The sequence below is a fragment of the Orcinus orca genome, chromosome 1, assembly GCF_937001465.1.
Source record: "Orcinus orca chromosome 1, mOrcOrc1.1, whole genome shotgun sequence".
In the NCBI taxonomy this organism is placed as follows: domain Eukaryota; kingdom Metazoa; phylum Chordata; class Mammalia; order Artiodactyla; family Delphinidae; genus Orcinus; species Orcinus orca.
Window position 1 is genome coordinate 205669100 of NC_064559.1, and position 24555 is coordinate 205693654.

At 53.4% G+C, this 24555-nt stretch overlaps 1 protein-coding gene and 1 long non-coding RNA gene across 4 annotated transcripts in view; one reads left to right on the forward strand and one right to left on the reverse strand.

Moving 5' to 3' along the window:
• The window catches only part of SPSB1 (splA/ryanodine receptor domain and SOCS box containing 1), a 69170-nt gene that overhangs the window by 12757 nt on the left and 31858 nt on the right, over positions 1-24555 (reverse strand). The window lies entirely within an intron of this gene.
• Positions 253-6304, forward strand: LOC125964840 (uncharacterized). 2 transcript variants are annotated; one of them, XR_007478122.1, is made up of 5 exons: positions 253-392; positions 853-965; positions 1843-2017; positions 2507-2559; positions 6284-6304. It is a non-coding gene; the product is annotated as an uncharacterized LOC125964840 (long non-coding RNA). The 2 variants fall into 2 exon arrangements; XR_007478123.1 differs by lacking the exon at positions 853-965 and having other exon boundaries at positions 255-392.

Sequence of the window (24555 nt, forward strand, 5' to 3'; positions counted from 1 at the left end):
AAACGCGGTCCTGGTAACTGAAGAGACTAGCTGCTTGGCTTTCCCTGACCCCCCTCTTCCACGCCTCCCCAACAGCATCTTTCTGAGCCGGGGCACAGCTGGCCCAAGGCAGATCTCAAAGTCGGAAGCGCCCACACCCATCTCTGTCTAGATACCCGCTCTGGCTGGTGCCCAGCAACCTCTCTGTGCAGGACCCCGTGGGGACACAGCTCAGCTCTCTCGGAGGACAAGGAGGGGATTAATATCTGAAGAGAGTTCATTTCACCGCTTCCTGGAGCGAAGCAGTCTGTTGCCGTCCTGTCGGCTGGCTCTGGCCTCACAGCAGGAAGGACCTCTCTCCCAAAATCTCACGGTACTGAAGATCCCACTCTACCCACGACCCATGGGAACAGGTGGGAAGAGTCATGGGGAGGCTGGGGGTCGGGGGAGAGGAGACCCGGGGCAGGTGGGCTGTGTGTGAAGGGAAGGTGGTGGGGAGAAGTCCTGCTAACACATTAATTTTAAATACTTGGAGAGAAATGGGTGGGAACAGAGAAGGACCACAACAAGTAGGCTGGGGACAAGTCAGAGGTTGTGGGGGGAGGGTTGAAGGGGTGGGGGGGACGAGAAGGGAAGAGAGCGAGAGAGGGGCTCATGGGCCAGTAAACCTGGGTCTGTGCACACATATAACTCCTACTTCAGCTGGACCACGACCAGTAAACTCTGTCAAGGGCTAGCTAGTAAATGTTTTAGGCTTTGTGGGCCCAACAGTCTCTGTGCAACTACTCAACTCTGCCTGTAGCACAAGAGCAGCCACAGACAATGCATAAGTAAGTGAGCCTGGCTGAGTTCCAATAAAACTTTATTTACAAGAACAGACCAGCAGGTAGTCGGCCAACCCCCGAGCCAGACTAAGGGCCCTGCACAGGGATCACTGCAGTAGGAAAGCACAAGACGGAGGCGAAAAGGAATCTCGTGGCAGCAAGGTCAGTCCAGCCTCAGAACAAGGGGTCAGAAAAGACAACGTAACCTCACAGTGACTTGTCGGCTGTCTGTCCAGGTCAGCTCCACCAGCTCTTCCCTTCCTGAGATTCTACCTCCCGGCTGCCAAGCAGGTTTACTTACATGGCCCTTGTGTTAAGCTCCTACCCTCCTGGCCCCCCATGTTGGGAACCATCCAAGCCGGGAAGCCCTTCTGGCCCCTGGATCATGTGACCTTGAGCACAGGGGGGGTCCCTGGGAGGAAGAGGCTGGGGAGAGGGGGCAGAGAGGGCAGGCAAAGATGCCTGCAGCATCTCGGGACCACTCCCACACAAGGGCACCCTGGGGCCTAGCCAGGGACGTGAGCCACCCCTTCTGCTGTTCCTGGGCTGTCCTGCCATCTGAGTCACCTCCTAGGTGGTCAATCACTGTGGCAACCCTAGGGCCACTCTTGACTCACCTGTCACCTGCCCAACCCCACCCTGTGTCCAGGCCAACACCTCCTGCTGTCCACACACAGCCACCTCCTTGCCATGCAAGGCCACTAAAGCCATCCAGCTGCCCTCCGCTTTCCGTCTACTTCCAAATGTGGCCGCAGAGATCCACTAGCCCTCTTTTTGGGGACTGTAGCCTGGCAGGGCGTTCCCTTCCAGGCTCCGCCCCAACCTCACCACCTGACTCTGCATCATTCCTCCAACGGCCCTGCTCCCCCAGCTTCCAATCCTCGGCCTTCTCTGCCTAGGATTCGTCCGTAGCTTTTCTGAGCCTCAGTTTGCTCCTCTGTAAGATGGGTGTCCCACGCTTACCTAAGACTCAGCTGAGACGATGTTCCAGAGAGGACCTGGAAAACTGGCATTTTCACTTTTTTGTTTTTATTTTTAGACCGTGCTCCGTACACTGAACGAAGATCACTGTTAGCCATCTTCTTGGTCACCATACCTGGTCCTACAGATGGACGCTGTCTTTGGGCCAGACCCAAGTGCTTGGAATGCTGAGCTAGAGCGGATCAAGTTTAAGGTCCCTTCTAAGCCGGGGCCAGCAAATAAGGAGCCAGATGGTAAATATTCTAGGCTTTCTAGACAATATGTAAGTGAATGGGCATGGCTATGTTCCAATAAAACTTTATTTATAAAAACAGTGGGGAGCTTCCCTGGTGGTGCAGTGGTTGAGAGTCTGCCTGCCGATGCAGGGGACACGGGTTCGTGCCCCGGTCCGGGAAGATCCCACATGCCGTGGAGCGGCTGGGCCCGTGAGCCATGGCTGCTGAAACTGCGCGTCCGAAGCCTGTGCTCCGCAACGGGAGAGGCCACAACAGTGAGAGGTCCGCGTAACCAAAAAAAAAAAAAAAAAAACAGTGGGACTGGATTTGGCCCAGGGGCCATAGCTTACTGATCCGTGTTCTAAACCCAAGCAAAACTGCTGACACTCGCGTTAAAATACCTGGACATGAAAGTCGGGCGGGGCGGGGGGGGGGCAGGGGGGAGGGGAAGTGGGTTACACCATCCAAAAGTGCCGAGTGATAGAGATGCTGTTTTGGCCTATGCAGATCCTGTTAATGCCGGGCCAAGGTGGGAGTCCCCGGTGGGCACCAAACTTCAAGTAGGAAGTGGGAGAAGCAGTACAGGCCCCGGTTCCGGGACCAGCCCCCTTTCCTGCGTCTGAGACACAAGTGCGGATGTCCAGGCTTTGCAGGGCCTAGAGTTGCTACAGGAGTGTCAGGGCCTGGGCTGGCTCAGCAGGTCCTTGGTGAGTCCCCAGGAGGTGGGAGGACCCAGCCCTCGTCCCCACCCAGGAGAAGCAAAGCCACAGAGGGGGCGGAGGGCGTGGCCGTGTATTGCCCTGCGGGGCTGGAAGAGAGAAGTGGGGGACAGAGGTGGCCTTGTTGCTGCCGCCACTCGCCACCAGTCACACGCAGACACACATACACACACGCGTGTGTGCACACTCAGAGCTCCAGCAGCTGAGGTGGCATCAGGGCCAAAGAGCAGGAGGGAGGCGAGGAGGTCCAGGCAGTGCCGTGGCCAGCGGTCCCCACTCCCTTTCAGTGCCGTGACGGCAGTGCTCTTTCCCAGAAAGCATTGCACGTTAGCTACGTGTTCCTAAGATCACATCCACCCGTTCCTCCTCACAGCTGCCTCAAGCCAACCCTCAGACAACAAAGTCCTGCCCCCCAACCTCTGATCGCCCCAATAAGACACTGTTCTCACTGTCCTCAGTCCCTGAGGCTGCAGGGACAGGTTGCCGCAAACAAGGTTCCAGCACCTGGTGCTTCCCAAAGACCAATGACGTAGCCAGAAAGGGGTGAGAAGAGACACCTGCATGCCCCGGGCTCCGGCGGGACAGGGGACTCTCGTGCTTGGTGGGTGGGTCATTACCCTCGTCAAATACAGCAGGATGAGTATCTCAACCAGGACTAAGAATACGTGTGTAGGGCTTCCCTGGTGGTGCAGTCGTTGAGAGTCTGCCTGCCGATGCAGGGGACACGGGTTCGTGCCCCGGTCCGGGAAGATCCCACATGCCGCGGAGTGGCTGGGCCTGTGAGCCATGGCCGCTGAGCCTGCGCGTCCGGAGCCTGTGCTCCGCAACGGGAGAGGCCCGCGTACCGCAAAAAAAAAAAAAAAAAAAAAAAAAAAAGCTCTGGGACACAGCGGGAGGGAGGTCTGCGAAGCCCTATGGCTTGACTTGGTTGGACACTTTCCACCTACTGAGAACCCCCTTCTCCCCCAGTGCCACACACATCATCCTCACTGGGTCAAAGGTCAGTTCATGGTTCACTGTGAAAAAGGATGCCACTTGGACCCTCTAACGGGCAGAAGCCTTCCATGCAGTGTTCCCAAGAATCCACCAGAGCCACCCGTCCATAGAGGAATTCTAAGTGGACGCACCTCCTCCCGCTGCTGCCGCCGGCAGCCAGTTAAGTGCTCTCAGCTCAGGGTCCGGGGACCAGTACTCCTACCCCAAAGCCCTGCTTCAGAGAGGGTCTGCTGGGGACCACAGCTCTCCACAGAAAGGAGGACCAAAGCCTCACAAACCACCTGCCCTCTAGTTTCTTGGGCTCCTCCAGGTGGCCTCTCTGTGCCCTCGGAGGGAGGGACAACCAGATCCAGAATTAGCAGACGTGCAGGGAAGGAAGCCCAGGACTGGACAGTGGTCCCCAGAGGGTGGGGACGACTAAGAAACACCCCCAAAGCGTACTGTTTGCGGGTCTGAACGGTGGGCTGGGTGAAGGGCACCCAGCCTTTAATGACCTAAGGCAGTGATTCTCTCTGAAGGGGGAGGGAAGGGCATGCTCCTATCCGTGTCTCCTGGGCACACGTGGTGGAGAACGCCTGTTGGATACACCCATGGCTTTCACTATGCAAGTCACAGAGAAAAGTGATGCTGGCAGAGTTCTATGGGTGATGGGGGACCAGCAAGCCTTGTGGGATGCACAGGGTTAACAAAGGTTAAGGGGAACTGGAAAGGATGTTGGGAAAAGGCCATTTGTGTACAGGTGTGGGCGTGTATCCCAGACAGACCCCAACTGGGACATGCTTCTCGGCGTGCGGGTGCCACGTGGCAGTCCCCATCCAGGTGTAAAATATGCCGCAATCACCCACCGACCAGCTTTCCAGGGGTCTGGTCTACAAAACCTTACAGCCCTGCCCAGGGACATGTGGGCAAAGATGCTCACTTCACCATGAACTCCAGCAGCCTTGGAGAGAGGGAGGTAGGCCCTCAGATGTGCTGATTTAACACAAAACGTAACATGACGCTGTTAGATTTTAAAAAGCAAATCGGAGAACACCATGCAGATCATGATCCCATGTCTGTAAGAACAGAGTTTTTAAAAGATGGTATCTGTGCGCGTTTGTCCGTAGGCATAGAGAAAGGTTTAGAAGGATAAACACCAAACCTTCCCCAACGGTTAGTCCTGGAGGGGGGCGGCGGGAGGAAAGATGCGTTCACTTTAAGGACTTTTTGAAATGAAAAAAAAATTTTTAATGCATGTATTCCCTTTTGCAATGAAAATAATGGTTAAGCAAAGAAAAAAGAATAAACGGCTGCAAAATACTGACTGAACGCACTACAGTCACAAGCACAAGTTGTCCCCAGAGCAATTGTTCCTACAGGCTCTCCACGTGTCACTTCTTATAAAGCAAGCACAGGATAAATGTTTAATTTACCCAGGAAGATACACATGGAGACACTAGGGCATTTAAAATAAAAGGACAAGAATTCCCAGCTACAGCTCTGGGGACATCCCCAAAGGGGACAGTATTTCCATAATGAGTTCTCCTAAGACTTCCAATTATACTGTTTCCACATAACAAATTTTAATTTTCCCAGCAAAGATGGGGTAGCTATCTGTCTCCGTGGGCCCCAAGCAAGAAAAGAACTGCTCCGTGCTCAGACTGGAAACCCAGCCCCGGCAGCTGTATGTGGTTCTGTGCCCTGCCAAGGCCAGGTGGGGAGGTGAGGAAGGAGGACCTCGGCAGGGGTGGGGCAGGGGGAGCAGAGGCCGGAGGGGGCAAGAATGCCAACCTTGGCTCAGCTGGGACAGCTCACTCAGCACCTGCCCGTAACTTGACGCTGTCCCTTCAGTTAAAGCCACAGCTCCGCAGTTCCGCCTTCCAAAAAAGCACGTTCGGATCAATTGGCCCCGGAACTACTAAAAATTATCCTTTTGTTTTGTTGTTTTAAAAAAAAAAAAAAAAAGTTTGTTGAACGAGCAATACCCTCTTTTGGAAACACGGCCAGGGTGACCGGTGACAAATGGATGGAACAGGAGTGGGGGGCAGGGGACACACAGAGGCAGCCACTGAGGAGCGGCAGACGTACACTCACCCCCTTTCAGCTCAGTTCCCCCTCAGTGCATCTCACTGACCCCAGAACAGTCAAACCATTGTTTCGACCCAAGATGGGGAAAGAATAAAATTCAGGATGTGGAACAAGGTGACCTATTTATAAAGCCTCCTTTCACCTGCAGATCAAATAAGCTCCCTCCCTCCGCCTCCCCACCTCACACATCGCTGGTTGCAGCCCAGGATTTCGCAAGAGAAGCAGGCCTGAGCGATTGGTTATTAGATCAGGATGCAACGTCTGCAGCCTGCATATTAGGGTTTTGTGCTTCCTCAGCCGGGGCTCCGGAACACATTTCGGTGGTGGGAGCGCCCAGGGTGGGCGTGCTCCGTGCAGCCTGGCCACGCAGCCCCGGCCAAGGTGCCACCAGCCAGAGGACAAGAGCTGTGTGGTTACCCTAACCCTAACGCTACCCCATCTCAGCTGCACCCTTCCCGGATGCCCGGGAAGACCCAGGAAAGCTGTCTTCTTGCTCCAGCAGGGATGTAAAAGTCAGTGTCTGGCCCTAGAATCCACCCGAAGTATTGGACCTTTCTGGAAAGTTCTGACGAGTGATTCTGGAGAGAAAATCCCACATGGGCCGGAGCTCTAGCCTCTGACTTGAGAAGACCAAAAAATGCACCTGCTGTAAACGCCTACGGAAGGACCCAGATTACTCATGGCACTTTAAGAAAGGGCTCGAAGCAGTTGAGCCTTGTCCCTGGGAAATAGCATCAACATTCATTCAGAGACTAAAAATTAAAAAAAAAAAGTCACGGCTGCAGCCGAGTCAGGGTTATAACGGCAACGGCCTCCGCTGTGTTCAGACGAGCAGCTCTGCTCTCTGGAGGGAGCTGAGTGACACAGTGACACACAGCGACCTTCCTGACAGTGTTCTGAGACAGCGGCAGAGGTGCCTTTGAGCGGCAGTGGGAACGAAGTCTAGATGGTGACCCCCAACCTTGCTCAGGCTGTGTGGTCCATCACACTGGGCCTGCCTGGTCCATGCAGGAGCTGGGGGGCCCCGTGGAGAGGGGGCAGGAAGGCAGCACGGAGGACAGTGCCATAGCCACACCCGAGGGAAAGCCCACGGGTGCCCACGGGGAAAGGCTTGGGGATGCAGGTGTTTCCTCACCCCACCTGGCTGGTGGCAGAAGCCTACAATCTCCAGGTGGCCTGGTGGCCCCAGTGAGCTCACTCCGGTCCCGAGAAAAGTGGGGCTCACCTTCCCCGAGGTGGGCACCTGGAGAAGGCTCTACAGGGAAACAGGGGTCCTCTCTGGAGGCCCTGGCCTCCCGCAGGATGCTCGCCTACCCGCTCACTCCACCGGCCGCTGGCCTCCATCAGGGTCCCTGGAACAAAGTCTGGCCACGCCCAGGCTTTAGGGCCCGGAGGCCTGAGTGGGAGCAGGTGACACTCTGGCCTCTTTCAGCGGGATGTGCCAACTGGGAAAGGTCACCTCTGAGAGTGATCATGTGGGTCGCCCCACATCCCTTCAGGAAGAATGAGCAGGAGGGAGGCCGGGGAGAGACGTAAGGCCGCGAGAGGAATCAGCTCACAGAGAGGTAGAGGGGCCCGGGTCCCCTTATCCCACCCGGCAGATCCAGGTGATGCTCTCAAACCACGCGGGGGTGTAAAAGGAGGGGCAAGGGCAGCATTCAGGGTCGCTAAAGCACTCAACGCACCATCAGGCGTACACAGTAGGTGCTTAATACATGCTGCTCCCTGCCCCCTCCTGCCTCCTTTTAACATGAGATAAAGAAAAGGACAGAATCTTCAATGCCAAGTGCAAGAGAGCGCTCAGCCAGGGAATACCAAGACAGGTGAGAGTTAAGGCCTCACGGGGTGGCCCAAGGAGCCCAGTCCCATCGTGTGAGACCACCGCTCCAGCAAAGCCACCTGTGGTTGTACAACCTCTCAAACCCCATTCAATAACGTAAACCCTTTAGGTCAAGAGCAGGGGCAGAAGTCCCGTAAAATGTCTACAGTGGGGAGAGGCCGTAGGGATGCTCTCTTGCAAACAGGTTCACAGGAGTGGTTCTCAAAGTGGGGTCCCCGGATCCGCAGATCAGCATCACCCGTTAGAGACGCAGAGGCTTGGGCCCCACCCCTGACCTCCTGAATCGGGGACGCTGAGGATGCGGTCCAGCACTCTGCATACTAATGAGCCCTCCAGGGGATTAGGACACTGCTGGTTTGAAAGAATTATAGCTCAACATTCTGGAATCTCAAATCCACATTAAGCGAGAACTGACAGGCTTGGATTGATGAACACAATTTAAAAAAATTTCCTGTTCTGTCTTGATTTGAAATATTTCAAATGTTATACGTGCTCATAAGAAATCTCAAAGAAATGTATACAGCATAAATTAAAGCGTCCTCCTCCCAATCAAATGCAGACACAGGGGCCGTCCACTTATGGCAAAGGATCACACCACACACACTTTTTCCAAGCCATAATATATCAGCTCCTACATCAATTTTATGCGTTAGTAGCTGCACAATATTCCATTATCACAATTTTGGTAACTTTCCCTTATAGAAGGACACCTGGGTTGTTTGACTGTAATGACGGTCACGTGTGGGAGGTTAAGAATTTCTCCCTAACAAGCTGGCCTTGGAGCCGTTTCTTTCTTCCTTTCTTTTCTTTTTCTTTTTTTTGGCCACACCGTGGCTTGCGGGATCTTAGTTCCCCGACCAGGGATTGAACCCATGCCCCCTGCAACGGAAGCATGGTCCCAACCACTGGACCACCAGGGAAGTCCCGTGTTTCTTTTCAGTTTCACGGCCACCTCTCCTCTCATCACCCTCAAAATCTTGGGCCCTCAGAACCCCCCATCCCTCACTGTCCATTTTTTGAAGAAGAAAATCAAACGTGAAAGTAACCTACCAAAAGGCTTCCCGATCTTGGAACTGACCGTGGGGTCTGAAGGCGCTCAGGAGTTTCTGCACAACTAGTTGGGCTGACGGTTTGTCAAGTGGACCTTGAATGGACCGCAGCCAATGAACTTGGACAGGATTCTAAAAGGAAGGGGCAGTGCGTCTTCTAGTGCAACCTAATCACCGTACCCTGGGTGGGATTTCACGGAACTCAACAGGATGCCAAGGGAGCGGTAAATCCCTGGGCCTCACAGGCCAGTTGGTGAAAAAAGGACTGAAGTATCCTTTAAAGCCACAAGAGCCTGCAGGAACTTCCTGTTAGGTTGCTGGTCTTCCTCCGCCAATCCTGTCAACCTGGAAAGTCCGGAACACCTGGGCTGATAACTCGACAAGGTGGGGAGGAGGCGGGGGGCGGTCTCAGCAAGCCCACAGGTGGTGGATAAATTCACCCTGAACCTCCAGGCAAGTGGAAGCGGCCGGGTGCTAGATTCCCACGGCATCAGCTGGTCACGTGCGGGTGATGCGAGGAGGCAGGAAGGGGGCTCCCCAGCCACATCTACGGAGATGGACACAGCCATCCAAGATGTTAGCTGAAAGGATCACTCTTTGAGAGGCACGGAAAAAGGTTTGCTATCTTAAGTAAAAGGAAGGACACAGCTGTATCTGCCCTAAGGTAAAATCTAGAAAAAATTATACAGGCACACGCAGGAAAAGAGATGAAAAGGAAGGTGGAAACATGATGCTTCTCTGTTTAGAGGGATGCGCTTATGAGTTTCCCTTTCTTTCACATTTCCTTACTGTTGTCCTATTGTTGTTACAAAACCATAAATGGATGAATCCAGATGTCCATCAATGCATGATTGGATAAGCCAATTGTGGAATATATATTCAATGGAACATCATTCAGCCATAAACAAGAATAAAGGACTGACACCTGCCGTAACACGGATGAACCTCAAACCCTTTATGCTGGTGAAAGAAGGCAGATATAAAAGGTCACCTAGCGACGCTCCCACTTTTATGAAATAGCCAGAATACGTAAATCCATAGAGACAGAAAGCAGATTGGTGGCTGCCGGGGGAGGGGGAGTGGGGAGTGACGGCTAATGGGTCAGGGTCTCTTTTGTAGGGGATGAAAGCATTTCAGAACTGGATGGAGGTGGTGGCTGCATGGCATTATGAATGTACTACATGCCACGGAACAGCCCTCTTTACAAAGGTCACTGTTATGTGAATTTCGCAACAAATAAAAAAAAACATAAATGGATGAAAACCATGCACTTCTCCAAAATCCACACGGCAGGAGGCAAGTGTGGAAAGGGGCTGCAGAGAGGAGCCCAGAGCTTGCAGAGACCTGGCGGGCAGAGCCAGGCCCGTCAGCCAGGGTTACACACGGGTACACAGCTAACGATATTCATATGTGGGGAGCGTGGAGCCTTCTAGAGCTGAGTTCTCTGCTCCCCGCCCCACCCCCCTTGTCTTTCCTCCGAAAAGCGCAGAGCTGTGGTTTGGCAACCCCGCTGCCTTGAGACGGCACCTGTAGATCGAGTTTCTCTGGAGGAATTCGGAACGCGGGCCTGCATCCTCATCCCTGCACCCGAAACGGTGCAGGCAGGGACTGACCAACACATGCACAGCTGCCGCTGGTCTGAGAATGAGCCTGCGCGTGAGCCGAGGTCACCGGGGACCCCCCGCCAACACACCCCCAACTGGGTACAAGGCAGGGCTAGGATTCCCAGGTCCCAGCTTTTCCACAGAGCACGTCAACATGCCGAGGACAAACTGGCAAAGGCTGCGCACTCTGTGTTATCAGGAAAGCATCCCAGCCACTCAGCCCCTTGCTCACTCCCTCTGTCAGTGCCCGTCTGCCAGCTAAGACGCCACACCACGGGGCTCTGGCTCAGGCCAGCCAGGCCCCAGGCTCACGCACAGTGTGACCGCACCTGCTACCATACGCAAACCTGTTCTAATGGGTGGAGTTTCTGTGTTCTCGTGAGGATCGTCGCTCAAGACCTGGACAGACCCCAGCTTCTCATGCCAGGTACTACCATCTCCCACAGACCCCTTCTGGCCAGACTTGCTCGTGGAAAACACGGAAAGTGGGCCCCAAAGGGCCATGCTCAAGGCCTATGTGTATGCAGTAGGTGCTCATGAACACCTGAGTTGTTTACTTACCCGTCCCACAAGCACCTGCTAAAGCCCAGTCGGGGAGTGCGGGCTTCCCGAGATCCTTTCTTTGTTCCTTAGTCCCCGAGAACCTCAATGAAGTGGATGATTCAAAACTGGGGGCCACAGATGGTGGGTGTCTGAGAAAGTAGGAGAATGTTCCACCTATGCTCCCAGAAAGCATCTTCCCCGGGTGGAAACCAGCAAAAACTGACAAAACCTACAAGATGGACACCTGCAGAAGTGATCCAATCTGAGAGGTGGTCTGTAAATGTTCAGCTGATGAGTGTTTGGAAAACAGCCAAGTCCAAATAAGGTGACTTAGGGCTGGAATTCACTCCAAGAATATTTATTAGGCACCTACTATATACCTTATGCACATACATACTCTATAGGTAGAAATCATTGCCCCCATGGAGCTTACAGTCTAGTGGGGGAGACATACAGCCATCGTAACAATCACTTGAACAATCAATGCAAGCTTCAGGGCAGAGATTTTTATCTGTGTGTTCACGGTGGGAGCACCCGTGCCTAGAACATTGCCTGGAACAAAGCAGGTGCTCAAGAAACAAGCGTTGACTGAATGAATATCTAACGTAGGGCCAGGTAATAAGTGTTAAAGAAAAATGAAGCAGAGTAGTGAGGACAGAGCAAGGGATGGGAGAAGGTGGTGAGGGAAGGCTTCTCTGATACAGTGATACATGGACAGAGACCTGGGGGAAGGGGAGGAGAAAAGCATGTGACTATTCAAAGGGAAGTGTGTTCTGGGCAGAGGGAACAGCACATGCAAAGGCCCTGAGGTCTGAGCATGCGTGGCATGGCGGGGGAAAAACAGAGATGTGGTATGGCCAGAGCAGAGAGACGAAGAGGCTGAGGAGACAGTGCAAGGTGGGCAGATGGCAGGCACACCAGGCCTTGAGGGCCACAAAGAAGGGCTTTGGATTCTGTCTTCAGTGTGACAAGAAACCGGCAGAGGGCTTTGTGCAGGCAGAGGGCACAGTGCTTCCCTTCTAACAGAATCCCTCTTAGCTGCTGTGTTGAGAAGAGGCTGTTGACAGCTGGAGACCAGCTAGGGAGTCAATGCAAGGATGCAGCTCGGACCACGGGGTGGTGGAAGTGGTAGGATCCAGAATGTTACCCGAACTGGCTATAATCCCATAGGTGAGATCATACCTTGCCTGAGCAAAGGACTGCTTAAGCTCAAAAGGTGGCGGTGAGTGAGGACGCAGACACAGAGCCCGGGAAGATGGCGGCCTGATCCATGGACCAAGGACTCCAGCTCTCGTTCCATCTACTCCTGTAACAACAGGGATATCGGGCTACAAAGCTTGAGGCGCAAATCCTGAGGGCCTCTCGCCCGTTTCCCTGAGCTCTGGTTCAGTGCCTCCCATTTGCCCCTTTCAGAGGCAAACGCAAATCTTCAGTACACTGAGTGTCCCACCTCAGGTTTATACATCAGTCTCTTGTGAGTTTGGTAGATATCTCTAAACTGTATCAATATTGGATACACTGGGGGAAGAAGTCCAGTTCTTGAACCTGCAAAATGTAGATGGGCCATTATGACTCCAAGGGCCCAGTCCATCCCTTTGGGATCCTCATCTGAGTAGCCCTGAGGCCCCTATCCAAGACTTCTTGGAACTGAAACATGGTGGATCAAGGAGAAGATGGAGAAGACTACAGTCTGGGGCTGGGCTGCCTAGGCTTAACCTTCAGCTCCACAAGCTGGGCGACCTTGGGTAAGTGCTCCAACCTCTCTGAGCCTCAGGTTCCTCATCCACTGAAGTGGGGACAATGACAGTTCAACCCTACTGGTTTGCTTTAAGGATTAAGTGAGGATCCCATGAAAAGCTTAGCACTCAATAAAGTGCCAACACTGGCCATGTATTTGTAGTTTGTGGTCCGAGGAGAAGGAAGGGAGGGAGGGAGGGAGGGCTTCTTCAGAAGGCGTCTCTGGTAGCTCCCCAACGGTAGAATGTAGCCATGCAAATCCTGACACCCATTCCCCACTGCAAACTCAGCAAGCTCTCAGAGAACAGCCACCTCGGGGTGTCCGTGACCCAGCTCTGTGGCTGCCTCTCGCCATCTCAGGCTCACTAACGGCAACAGAGAGGTCTCCACGGGAAGCCTGAGGCTGGCAGTGGTTTTGTCTGCCTCTGCAGAACTCTCCCGATGCCTCCCCCTCATTCCCCGCTGCGCCTGCTCCGGGAAGGGGGTGATGGGGGTGGCAGCCGTGGCGGTGGGGTGCCACGCCTCTGTGCTCTCTGGGGCCAGGCAGCCGGGACAGACACATCTGGAGAAGTTTCTTGGGAAAGCAACTGGGATCTGGCGTGAGCCTGGGCCACTTACCACATTTGAGAACTCAAAAGGAAGAAAGGGGAAGTGGAAAAAGGGAAATTGGTCCAATGTCCATTTAATGGGCTAGTCCGGGGTGACAATCAGGGCAGAGGGAGGAAGAAGCCAGACGGAGACACTTGCCTGTCTGGCAAACTTGTCAGCCCCACTTTGGAACCAAGCAAGCCCAGGATGGGCCATTCGAGCTGGACCAGGGCCCCCCGGTACCTAGTAGGAGCCGTGCACACGCCTCGGCTGGGCTGCTCTGCGACTCCATACAGACCACGCTCAGAAAGGTATTTCCTCTGCAAGCTGGACTTTCCATAAAATCACCACAGCAGTGCATCACCTTCACAGGCGACATGGGGAGCAGAGGACGTGTCCCCCACCCCTCAGTGTCAAGGAAGGCCAGCCTCGTCACAGCCGCGGGGGGCACAGACCACAGACCCAGGTGTGGGGAGCCCTCCCCACCCCCCGGTGGGCAGCCAGGCAGTGCGGTCCCATAACTGCAGGAAGACCACGGTCCCCTCCCGCCCAGCACACTGAGTGCTTCTAACACTGTCCCAAGTTTCCGTTCCCATATCAAAAGCGCCTCTTTTCTGCTGAGGCGGCAAGACCTGCCAACAAAACAAGCCGCTGGGACCCGCGTTTCTGTAACACAACGCCTTCCCTTGAAACGCACTTCAATGAATCACTGAGGTTAAACAGTATCGACAGCTGGGCTGGTGGAAGGAATCCGTGTGAAAGTCGGACAGAGGCGCTCAGGCCCCTCCCCCTGCGCCGTGTCCCAGCCCCCCGCCCAGATAGCCCCGCTCTTGATTGACAGCACCCTCCCTCCAGGCCCCCAAACGGAAAAGCAGACGCGCCTGAGATCCTGCATGCGGAGTCCCTCCTTGCGAAGTGATCCCTTTAGGAGCGAGGGAGCCAGTCACCACATGTGCCCTGCATCCGGTCACGCCCTGGGGAGCCCGTGGGCCCGCAGCAGGGGCATCACCTGGGAGCCTGTTGGAAATGCAGACTGCCTCCGAACGCCCCTAACACAGGTGCTCTGTGTGCCCAGGTGGATGGCGGACGTGCTGTGGGCCCTCCCCAAGGCAGAGGCCAGGAGGAAACACATCAGCAAGAAAGATAAATGGAGCCCCGTCCATCCCTCTTCAGGAAGCCAGTCCTGAAACGTATCTGCCTCCCAACAAACCAAATCTAGAAGCCGACGAGTTTAACAGAAGTTACGGGCAGAGCCTGTCAGGGCCCCGTCGGGCGCACAAAACAGGCTGTGGTTCCCTGGCCCAGACTTTCTGGAAGCCCCCGGTCACTCGGGGTCTGGGAAGACCAAGGTGGGGGCAACACCACTTCCGGGCCCCGCCCCCCAAGCTCCTTCTGAGCCCTCCTCAGCTCTCTCCGCTCCTCCAAATATCCCCAATTCCCCCACCAGCCAAGCCAGTCCAGCCGCGTCCGGGAGCCTCACGCTGCCTCGCAGCCACACCTGTTATAACGCCGTTCCTTTCACTTCAAACAACCCCACCCGGCCAGAATCCCAGCCATCCAGGATCAGTCCCTCTCGGCCACAGAGCCCTCCCTGGCTGGCCTCCACGACCCGGGCTGTTTCACAGCAGGTCTCCATTTCCCTGCAAAGTCTCCCCCAAAACTAGCTCAGGATCCTGGCTTCTCCCAGAATCTAGAATGAAAGTCACCCCCGGGGCCCAAGCAGCATCCCGGCTGAGGTCCACACCCTGCCCTCGACCCAGCCCCACATGGCCTGCCAGCAAGTGGCCTCACGGTCTCCCAGACACCTACCGGAGGATCGGAGTTCTGGAATGTTTCGGGCCAGTGCCCAGGCAGTGTCAGTGGGGAACCGCGGGAGGGAAGCCCTTGGTCCTCAGGCCAGGGAGAAGGAAGCGGAGTGCAGGCGGCTCACTGGTGCCCCGGGAGCAGGGTGTCTCCCTGCCAGTGGCCGGGCCCTGCGGGTCCCCAGGCCTCCCTCGCCCGGGCTGGATCAGCCCTGGCCTGAGTGAGCTCCGCCGTCACCAAGGGGAAGCGGCCCTTGGTTACCACTGGCCAGGAGAACACAGAAGGCAAAACAAACACTGGACTCCCTCCTCACTGCTGGGAACAATTACAAGGTAACCGGCCAGTTTTTAAAAGCCCTCCAGAAGGGAGGCTGCAGGCCCAATGGGAGGCTGGTTTGTAACCCGTTCCCTTCCCGGTGCTGCCGCTGCATCCTCCCCGAGACCCAGGGACTCTCCCTCCACCCCACTCAGTGAACGCCCAGGAACGCAAGGCTGGAGTCACAGAGGAAGCGTGGCAAACAGTCATGGGCAGGCAGTGCACCCTTCCAGTGTCCAAGGCATGTTCCAGAACGGCAGGTGGGCCCAGCCTGGCAGGTGTGGACCCCAGCCGGCATGCAGGGGCGGATTCACGACAGCACTCACCACTGCCCCCTTTCCAGATCCCCTCCCAGCAACGAACAGCTGTCTTGTTCCCAAACAAGTTGTCATGAAACGAACAGAAACTCAGCAGCGAGGAAGAGAGTGCCTGCTTGCCAGGCTCCAGCTGCAGCTGGTGGGCCACCAGGACTGCCCCGGGGAGGGGCTTCAGGTACAGCCTGGGTTCTGATCCCCAACTGACGCCTGTCAGCAGGCCTGAGACCCCCCAGCCGGTCGCACACCTCCTCCTGGGAACAGAGGACGCCCCCTGCACCCAGGGCCTTGGCTGCGTCCAGACCCTGGAGCAGAAACTGCGGAGAGGCCCCAGTGGAAACGGGGGAGGGGGAGAGCAGAGTGACACCCCAGCCCCATCCCCAGGTCTCCGCCAGGTGGGGGGCACACGCAGGAAGAGGTTTTCTTCCCCCCACCATGGACCTGCATCTGAGCCTCAGGGTCCTCCAGGTACCGGTTTCAAGGCTCCCTCTCTTCCCTGCTCCCTCACTGGGAAGGTGGGGCACCTTCTGGGGGGCCAGACTGCTGACCTTGGATGGGGAATGTGGCAGCAGGTCCAAACCCCCGACAAACAGGACCCGTCTCACCCTCTTGAATTCCCTCACCCCACCCCACAGGGCACACTGCTCAGTTTTCCCTTCCTGCTCAAGTCACACTGGTCTCGGGGAGAAGAGTCCACCCTGGCTTCACTGCCCTCCCAGGGGACAGACAGAGACAGACAGACAGACAGAGACAGAGACAGAAAGAGAGAGAGAGACTGAGGCAGAAAGAGAGACAAAGACAGAGAAAAACAGACACAGAGAGACAGAGACAGAGAAGCAGAGAGAGACAGAGACAGAGGTAGAGATACAGAAGGACATGGATATAGAGACAGAGACACACACAAAGAGACAGAGAGAGATACAGAGAAAGACAAAGACACAGAGAGACAGAGACAGAGAGACCCACACACAGAGACAGAAAGGCAGAGAGAGACAGAGACAGACAGACACAGAGAAAGAAGTGCAAAGGAAGCAAGGGGACGGGAAGCAGGAGGGTGGAGACCCTGCAGCCTCAACAAACTTGGGCTCCGCGCCGCGGCTGGCCCAGCGTCCCCATCAGGAGGGCGGGGCTGAGGCTCTGAGTGGGAGCTGCCTCCCATGGTGCCGGGGGGGGCAGGCAGGGATGGTGGGGAGCTGGGGGCAGGGCAGGAGGTTGGGGGTGCACCTCTGCCCAGCCTCACCCTGCTCCCCCGTCCCCGCAGACAGGGTCTCCAGTCCGCAAACCAGGAAGGGCCTGAAGTTAAAACAAGTCAACGACCTCCCTGGCCGTGCAGGCCAGCGGCTCCAGGGTGAGAACCTGGGCCCCTGTGGGTGCGAGGACCTGCCTGGGCTGTGCTCTGGAACGGGGAGGGGAACCAACAGTGGCCACAGCGGCAGTGGCAGGCACCTTGAGGGGCCCCCCCTTTATAAAAAAATCAAACCAGTACCTTTGGTGGTGAAGGCCTGGCTCACCTGAGTATCAGGTCCCCCGGCCCACCCAGCCGAGTCCCTGCCCATCTCAGAGGGACCTGGGGGCCAGCCCCGGCCGCCCCAGACGCATAGAGCTATTGTTTAGGGGGCGCTAGGCAGCGGGGGTTATACCGGGCTTAGAGTCTTAGACCTGGCTCCAGCATGCTGGGAACTGAAGTGGGGCATTTCTAGGACAACTGGACAGAAGCTACCAGAAAGGGCCCCTACACCTCTCACTTGAGTTGATGGAGAAGTTTCTTCCAGACCTTCAGGTGTTGACTTGGATGTTGGTGGGGGAAGGAAAGGAGACAAGAATCACTGGACTAAGATGCCAGAGCCTCCTTGGTGTGACCCCGCCCCGTCCCTGCCTCCCTTTGGGGACGTGGGCTACGGCAAAGGGAGCTTTACCCACCAGGTAAAGCTGCTTTACCCACCAGGAGCCCAGCTAGGGAAAAAGCCCCTTAGTGCTATCTTATGTTTGAACATCCATAAACTGGCTTTCTCTCTCTTTTTATTTTTGGCCGCACTTCGCGGCACGTGGGATCTTAGTTCCCAGACCAGGGATCGAACCCGTGCCCCCTGCAGTGGAAGCGAGGCGTCTTAACCGCTGGACCGCCAGGGAAGTCCACCCACAGACTGACTTTCTCCTTGTAGTCTTTCTCCTCACACGGTGAAGGAAAATTTAAACCCTCAGGAAAAAGTACAGAGTCTTGACACAGCCTTGTTCTTGTCTAACCACTAATGATCCGTTCGGCAAATTCGACAGCCTGTCCCGCGAGGCAGGGCCTGGGGCGGGGCGCGCACGGAGACTGAGGCCAGCAAGCCGCCTGATGCCCACAGCCTCACAGGAGAGATGACGTCTTCAGAGAGCTACAGTAGAAGCAGGATGTGCCACCTGGGGGGCTGCTGAGACGGGTGGCGGTGGAGGAAGGGTGGAGGAGGGGTGGGACCCTCAGGGAAGTCCCCTTTGAGGCCTCCTGACCAAGGCTGGGGTTTCAGTAACAGAGATGAGCTGAGGGAAGAAGCAGGCAGACCCCTCCACCCCCTGGTGAGAGAACCCCGCCCCCCATCAGAGGCGGGCAGCTGTCTTTGGGATCCGAAGGGTAGTCAAGTGATGAGAATGCCATTTGGAAAATTTGAGCAGTAACTGGAGAGAGGGAGAGAGAGGAACAAGGTGTGGACAGCAAGGGCCTTGAACGTCATGACAGGGATTCAGGACTCAGGCACTGGGGCCAGGTGGGGAGGCGACAGATCGACAGATCAGAAAGCCTGCTCCTAAAGTTCACCCCACACCCCGCCCCGCTCCGCCGCTGGGTTTCCGGATGGAACCAGAAAGCACTCAAAATGGAGAGATGACGTCCCCTCCTTCCACAGAGCAGCTACCCTTGCACGGCTTAACAAAAAGTGCTGTGAGGGGCAGCAGTTCCATAAATACTTTGGGGGAGGCAGGCTAAGAACCAGCAAGAAAGAATTAGAACATTTCTTTTAGGTAAACAGAAAATCTGAAGTGTGTTAACAGCCCAAGAAATACCACTTCAAACCAACATCATGAGAAAGCATCACTAATTTTTCACCTGTGAGAATGAGAGAGAGGGATTTCCCTGGCAGTCCAGTAGTTAAGACTCCAGGCTTCCACTGCCAGGGGCATGGGTTTGATCCCTGGTTGGGGAACTAAGATCCTGCATGCCGTGAGGCACGGCCCCCCCCCCCAAAAAAAAAAAAGAATGAGAAAGACAATAAATACCTATTCTGCAAAGATAATGAATATACTCAAAGAGGCCAAAAAGTTCCCAGCACATAGTAGGTCCTCAGACAATACCGGATGCTTACACGGCCCTCACAACATGTGAGGCACTTTTGGGCACCTTGCCTTTCATATGTATTAATGGGTTAGGTGGTGGCTGTAATTATTACCGCCACATGACGTTCTGGTGAGCAAATCTTAATTCCAAAGGTCATCTTCCAACCACTGACCACAGAACCGGATAAACACAACCTGCTTTTAAAGCACAAAGATATCTTAAAGATCACCCAATAAAAATGCTTCACTTTATACAATGGTGCAGCTGCTGCGGCAGGTAGTAAGGCAAATCCTCAAAAAGTTAAACATAGAATTACCATTCCCATATGATCCAGCAATTCCACTTCTGGGTACAGAACCAAAAGATTTGGCAGCAGGGTCCCGAACAGATATTTGTACACCTGTGTTCACAGCAGCATTATTCACAATAGCCAAAAGGAGGAAGGAGCCCAAGCAGCTACCGACAGATGAATGGATAAGCAGTGTGGAGTGTACACACACGCTGGACTGTCATTCAGCCTTAAAAAGGAAGGTAATTGCGACACACACTGTATCATGGATGCACCCCGAGGCTAAGTGAAATAAGCCAATCGCAAAAGGACAAATACTGTGTGATTCCACTCATACGAGGCACTGAGAGTAGCCAAATTCATAGACAGAAAGTGGAAGGCTGGGTGCCATGGGGAAGGAGAATGGGGAGTTAGTCTAATGGGAACAGAGTTTCACCTTGGGAAGATGAAGTAGTTCTGGAAACGGATGGTGGTGATGGTTGCACAACAATATACTTAATGCCGCTGGACTCTACTCTCAAAAATGGTCAAAATGGGGCTTCCCTGGTGGCGCAGTGGTTGAGAGTCCGCCTGCCGATGCAGGGGACACGGGTTCGTGCCTCGGTCCGGGAAGATCCCACATGCCGCGGAGCGGCTGGGCCCGTGAGCCATGGCCGCTGAGCCTGCGCGTCCGGAGCCTGTGCTCCGCAACGGGCGAGGCCACAGCAGGGAGAGGCCCGCGTACCGCAAAAAAAAAAAAAAAAAGGTTAAAATGGTAAATTTTATGTATATTCTACCACAATAAAAAATGCTTCATTTTATATGAAAATAAGGAAAATAAACCTGAGGCATACAAAGTGATGAAAGGGGGGTCCCTCTATCCTGATGCTAAGGGAACAAACGCTGAACAAAGCTAAGGCATTTGGCAGCCATCCCTGGTCCCACCCCATCTGCACCTTTAAGCCAATGGCCAAGGCGGTTCAGACAAGGAGCTGTTTTCCCAGGAGTCATGCTGGAGAGGAAAACTGGCAGAGACAGAATGTCACCATTTACTTGGCTAATGCGTTCCTTAGACCTCCTGGCCAATCTCTCTTCTTTTCATTTGGAATAAGAAAAAGAAGGACGTGAATACTCGCAGGCGTGCTCACATGCTGTCTCTCACTGCAGGTGCTTCACAGACCCGACCAGGAGACAGAATTGGCAGGAAATGGAGGTGGACTTCAAAAGGAAGATAAATTTATGAAAGGCCAAGCCCAAAATGGCTAAGAAGCTGGGACAGGTTGCTGTCCAGGAAATGACTCATGTCTCCCCTGCTCCCTTGGGGCTGCTCTGGGAACAGACACTGAACAGCGTAGATCAAGGTTCTTGAGGTTCTCAGGAGGAAGGCGGCATCTGGTGGATTCCCCTGCGGACCCTGAGCCTGTCAAGCCCATCTTGGACACCTGTAGTGGCAGGTGCCTAGCATGGCCCCCAAGGGCAGCTCAATCCACAGTCGTGGGTGAAGAGCATTGGAACCAAGCCGGAATGCCACAGAGCCCGGTGACGGGGCACTCTCCTGCAGCCAGCCCCACTTCCTGTGGCCTCGGTCACCCTCCCTGCACTCAGGCTGCAGAGCCCAGCAGGCTGACTTCAGGCTCCAGCCACTTTAGGGAACGTGCTCTTCCAAGTTATGACCTGCTAATCGATAAATTGAACGGCCTAAAAAAAGCATCTTCTCTACCTCGCAACTACATTTGAAAACCCTGACTATGACCTTGACCTTGAAACACTACTTTCCGTGACGGTGTACTCCCTGTTCTGCAAGGCTGCCATCCAGCTCCTTTGCCAGTTTTTCCTCCTCCCCTTAAACACAGATGTTCTTGAGGGGCCCTCTTTCCACGGGCTCCTCTGCTCTCGTGGCTCCAGGGAGCATCTCTCCTTGAACTTGACACATGACCCTTATTATGGCAACTGCATCATTGAACGGCATCACTCTTATGGCAACCCTGCCCCTCACTCCCACTCAGCTCTTCTCCAGACTCAAACACAGCCCCCTCCCAGTCTCTGCACCTCTGCCAAGTTCCGTCCTCGTTCTCCTGCTCGGTCACCCAGATTCAAACCCCTCATCTTCCTGGACTTCCTCTCTTCTTGGCTCCCCACATCATCACCAGTTGGTATAAATTCCCCTATAATTGCCCAAATCTGTCCCCACTCTCACAGTTCAAGTCATCATCACCCGCAAAGTTATTGCAAGAGTCTCCAAATTGGTCTCCCTGCCCACAGCACCTCTCTGACCCCGACCGATCTTCCTAAAACACTCTCATTTAGGTATTGGTCTTTTTTCCATTTTGAAAATTTGTAATTCAAACATGTACAAAAGAGACACATATTTTCAGCACCTAAAATGAACCACTGTCAACATTTTGTCACATTTGCTTCTGATCCTTTTATTAGTCAAATGGTCAGAGGACTTGAAGAGGCAACTCAGAGGAAAAAAGTAAATGCAAATGGCAGATAAACTTGTACCAAAAGACGCCCAATCTGTCTAGTAAACAGGGAAACAAAAAATTAAGTACTAATGAGCTATCGATCGCCTTGTGACCCCCAGATTACTACACAGTCAGTAGACAGATGGTGCCTACTGCTGGAGGGCAGGGGAGGAAGTGTACACCCACGTGGCTGGTGGAATCTGAAATCTTGCAGCTTTGGGGAAACAAACTGGGGATTGACCCAGCAATTCCACTCCTGGGGCTTGGGTCACAAGAATAAAAGCATCCGGGGACTTCCCTGGTGGCGCAGTGGTTAAGAATCCGCCTGCCAATGAAGGGGACGCGGGTTCGAGCCCTGGTCCGGGAAGATCCCACATGCCACGGAGCACCTAAGCCTGCATGCTGCAACTACTGAGCCCATGTACCTCAAGTACTGAGCCCATGCGCCACAACTACTGAGCCCACGTGCTGCAACTACTGAAGCCCGCGCACCTAAAGCCTGTGCCCTGCAACAAGAGAAGCCACCGCAATGAGAAGCCCGCGCACTGCAACAAAGAGTAGCCCCCACTCACCGCAATTAGAGAAAGCCCATGCACAGCAACGAAGACCCAATGCAGCCAAAAATAATTAATTTAAAAAAAAAGAATAAAAGCACTTGTACTGAGGATATCTGTATATGTGTTTATTACAGAGGCACTGCCATTTTCTGCCAGTCCAAATTAAGTGTTTCCATCATATCTGACTCATCAGGTGGACGACTCTGGTGCATCTGTACCATGAACCATTCATCACACAGCAATGAAAAAACAAGGCAGAACCACCCTGGAGCCTAGGGGCATTTCCACACGCATTCAGTGAGAAGAGCAGGGTAGAATGTGAAAGGCAAGCCCGATTTAATCAAATAGCGGTGTCCCCAGAGATACCTATACGTATATGCCTGGGCAGGCAGGAAGGCATGGAGCTACTCGGGGTGTCTTACCCCTAAATAAAAGGTTGAGGTTAAAAAGAACTAGAAAAGAACAGACGTTGGCGAGGATGTGGAGAAACTGGAACCCTTGTGCACTGTCGGTGGGAATGTAAAATGGTGCGGCCACTGTGGAAAACAGTACGGCAGTTCCTCAAAAATCTAAAAATAGAATGACCATATTTCATTTCTGGGTAAAGACCCAAAAGAATTGAAAGCAGGGTCTCAAACAGATATTTGTACACCTGTGTTCACAGCAGCATTATTCACAATAGGCAAAAGGTGGAAGCAACACAAGTGTCCACTAAGCGATGACCGGCTAAGCAAATGGTGTAAATCCATTTGAACCTTAAATATTAATTGACCTTAAAAAGGAAGGAAATCCGGTCATAGGTTACAACATGGATGAACCTTGAGAACATTATGCTAAGTGAAATAAGCCAGTCACAAGAAGACAAATACTGTGTGATTCCACTTATATGAGGTACCGAGAGTACCTCAGATTCATAGAAACAGGAAGTAGAAAGGTGGATGCCAAAGGCTGGGGGAGGGGGAAACGGAGTTGCTGTTTAATGGGGACAGAGTTCCAATTTTGCAAGATGAAAAGAGTTAGGGAGCTGGATGGTGGTGATAATTGCACAACATCATGAATGTACTCAACACTAGTGTACACTTAAAAATGGTTAAGATGTTGTTATGCTCTAACTCGAAAAGATACATGCACCCCAATGTTCAGAGCAGCACTATTCACGATAGCCAGGACATGGAAGCAACCTAAGTGTCCATCGACAGATGAATGGATAAAGAAGATGTGAGATACACACACACACACACACACATACACACACACACACACACACACACACACACAATGGAATATTACTCAGCCATAAAAAAGAATGAAGTAATGCCATTTGCAGCAACATGGATGGATCTAGAGATTATCATACTAAGTGAAGTAAGTCAGACAAATATCATATGATATCACTTATATGTGGAATCTTAAAAAACAATACAAGTGAACTTATTTACAAAACAGAAACAGATTCACAGACATAGAAAACAAACATGGTTACTAAAGGGGAAAGGTGGGGAGGAGGGATAAATTAGGAGTTTGGGATTAACATATACACACTACTATATATAAAATAGATAAGCAACAAGGACCTACTGTATAGCACACAGAACGATACTCAACATCTTGTAATAACCTATAATGGAAAAGAATCTAAGAAAGAATATATATAATATATATTATATATATATGAATCACTTTGCTGTACACCTGAAACTAACACAACAATGTAAATCAATTATACTTCAATTTAAATAAAAAAGAAAAAAAAAGATGGACTGAATGTGTCCCCCCAAAACTCATATATTGAAATGCTAACCCCAAAGTGATGGTTTTAGGAGGTGGGTCTTTGAGAGGTAATTAAATCATGAGGGTGGAGCCCTCACAAATATAATTAGTGCCGTTATAGAAGAAACACAAGAGAGATGATCTCTTTTTCACTGCCACGTGACTACACAATAAGACAACTGTCTGCAAACCAGGAAGAGGGCTCTCATCAGACACCAGCTCTACCACCTCCCTGATCTTGGACTTCCCAGCCTCCAGAACTGTAAGAAATGTCTGCTGTTTAAGCAGCCTTGTCTAGAGTATTCTGTTTTTTCAGCCCAAGATCACGAAGACAAACTTCTGAGACAAGCACCAAAGACTGTTCCCACGCTGACCTCAGCCCGCTTTGTCACACAACGGCTTTCTCAAACGGTTCACGTGCTCCTGCAGCTGCTCCTGTCCCCCAGTTTGGTTCACACACATGTCCGTGCTACTCCATGCCATCCACCCGCTTGGAAGACCATCACTACAGAACCAGGCAGACCCTCCGGAGCCCTCTGCACGTTCTCCATCACCTTAAACACCTAACTGAGCAACCACAGGGCGCAGTCCCTCACCTTTCCGTGAGC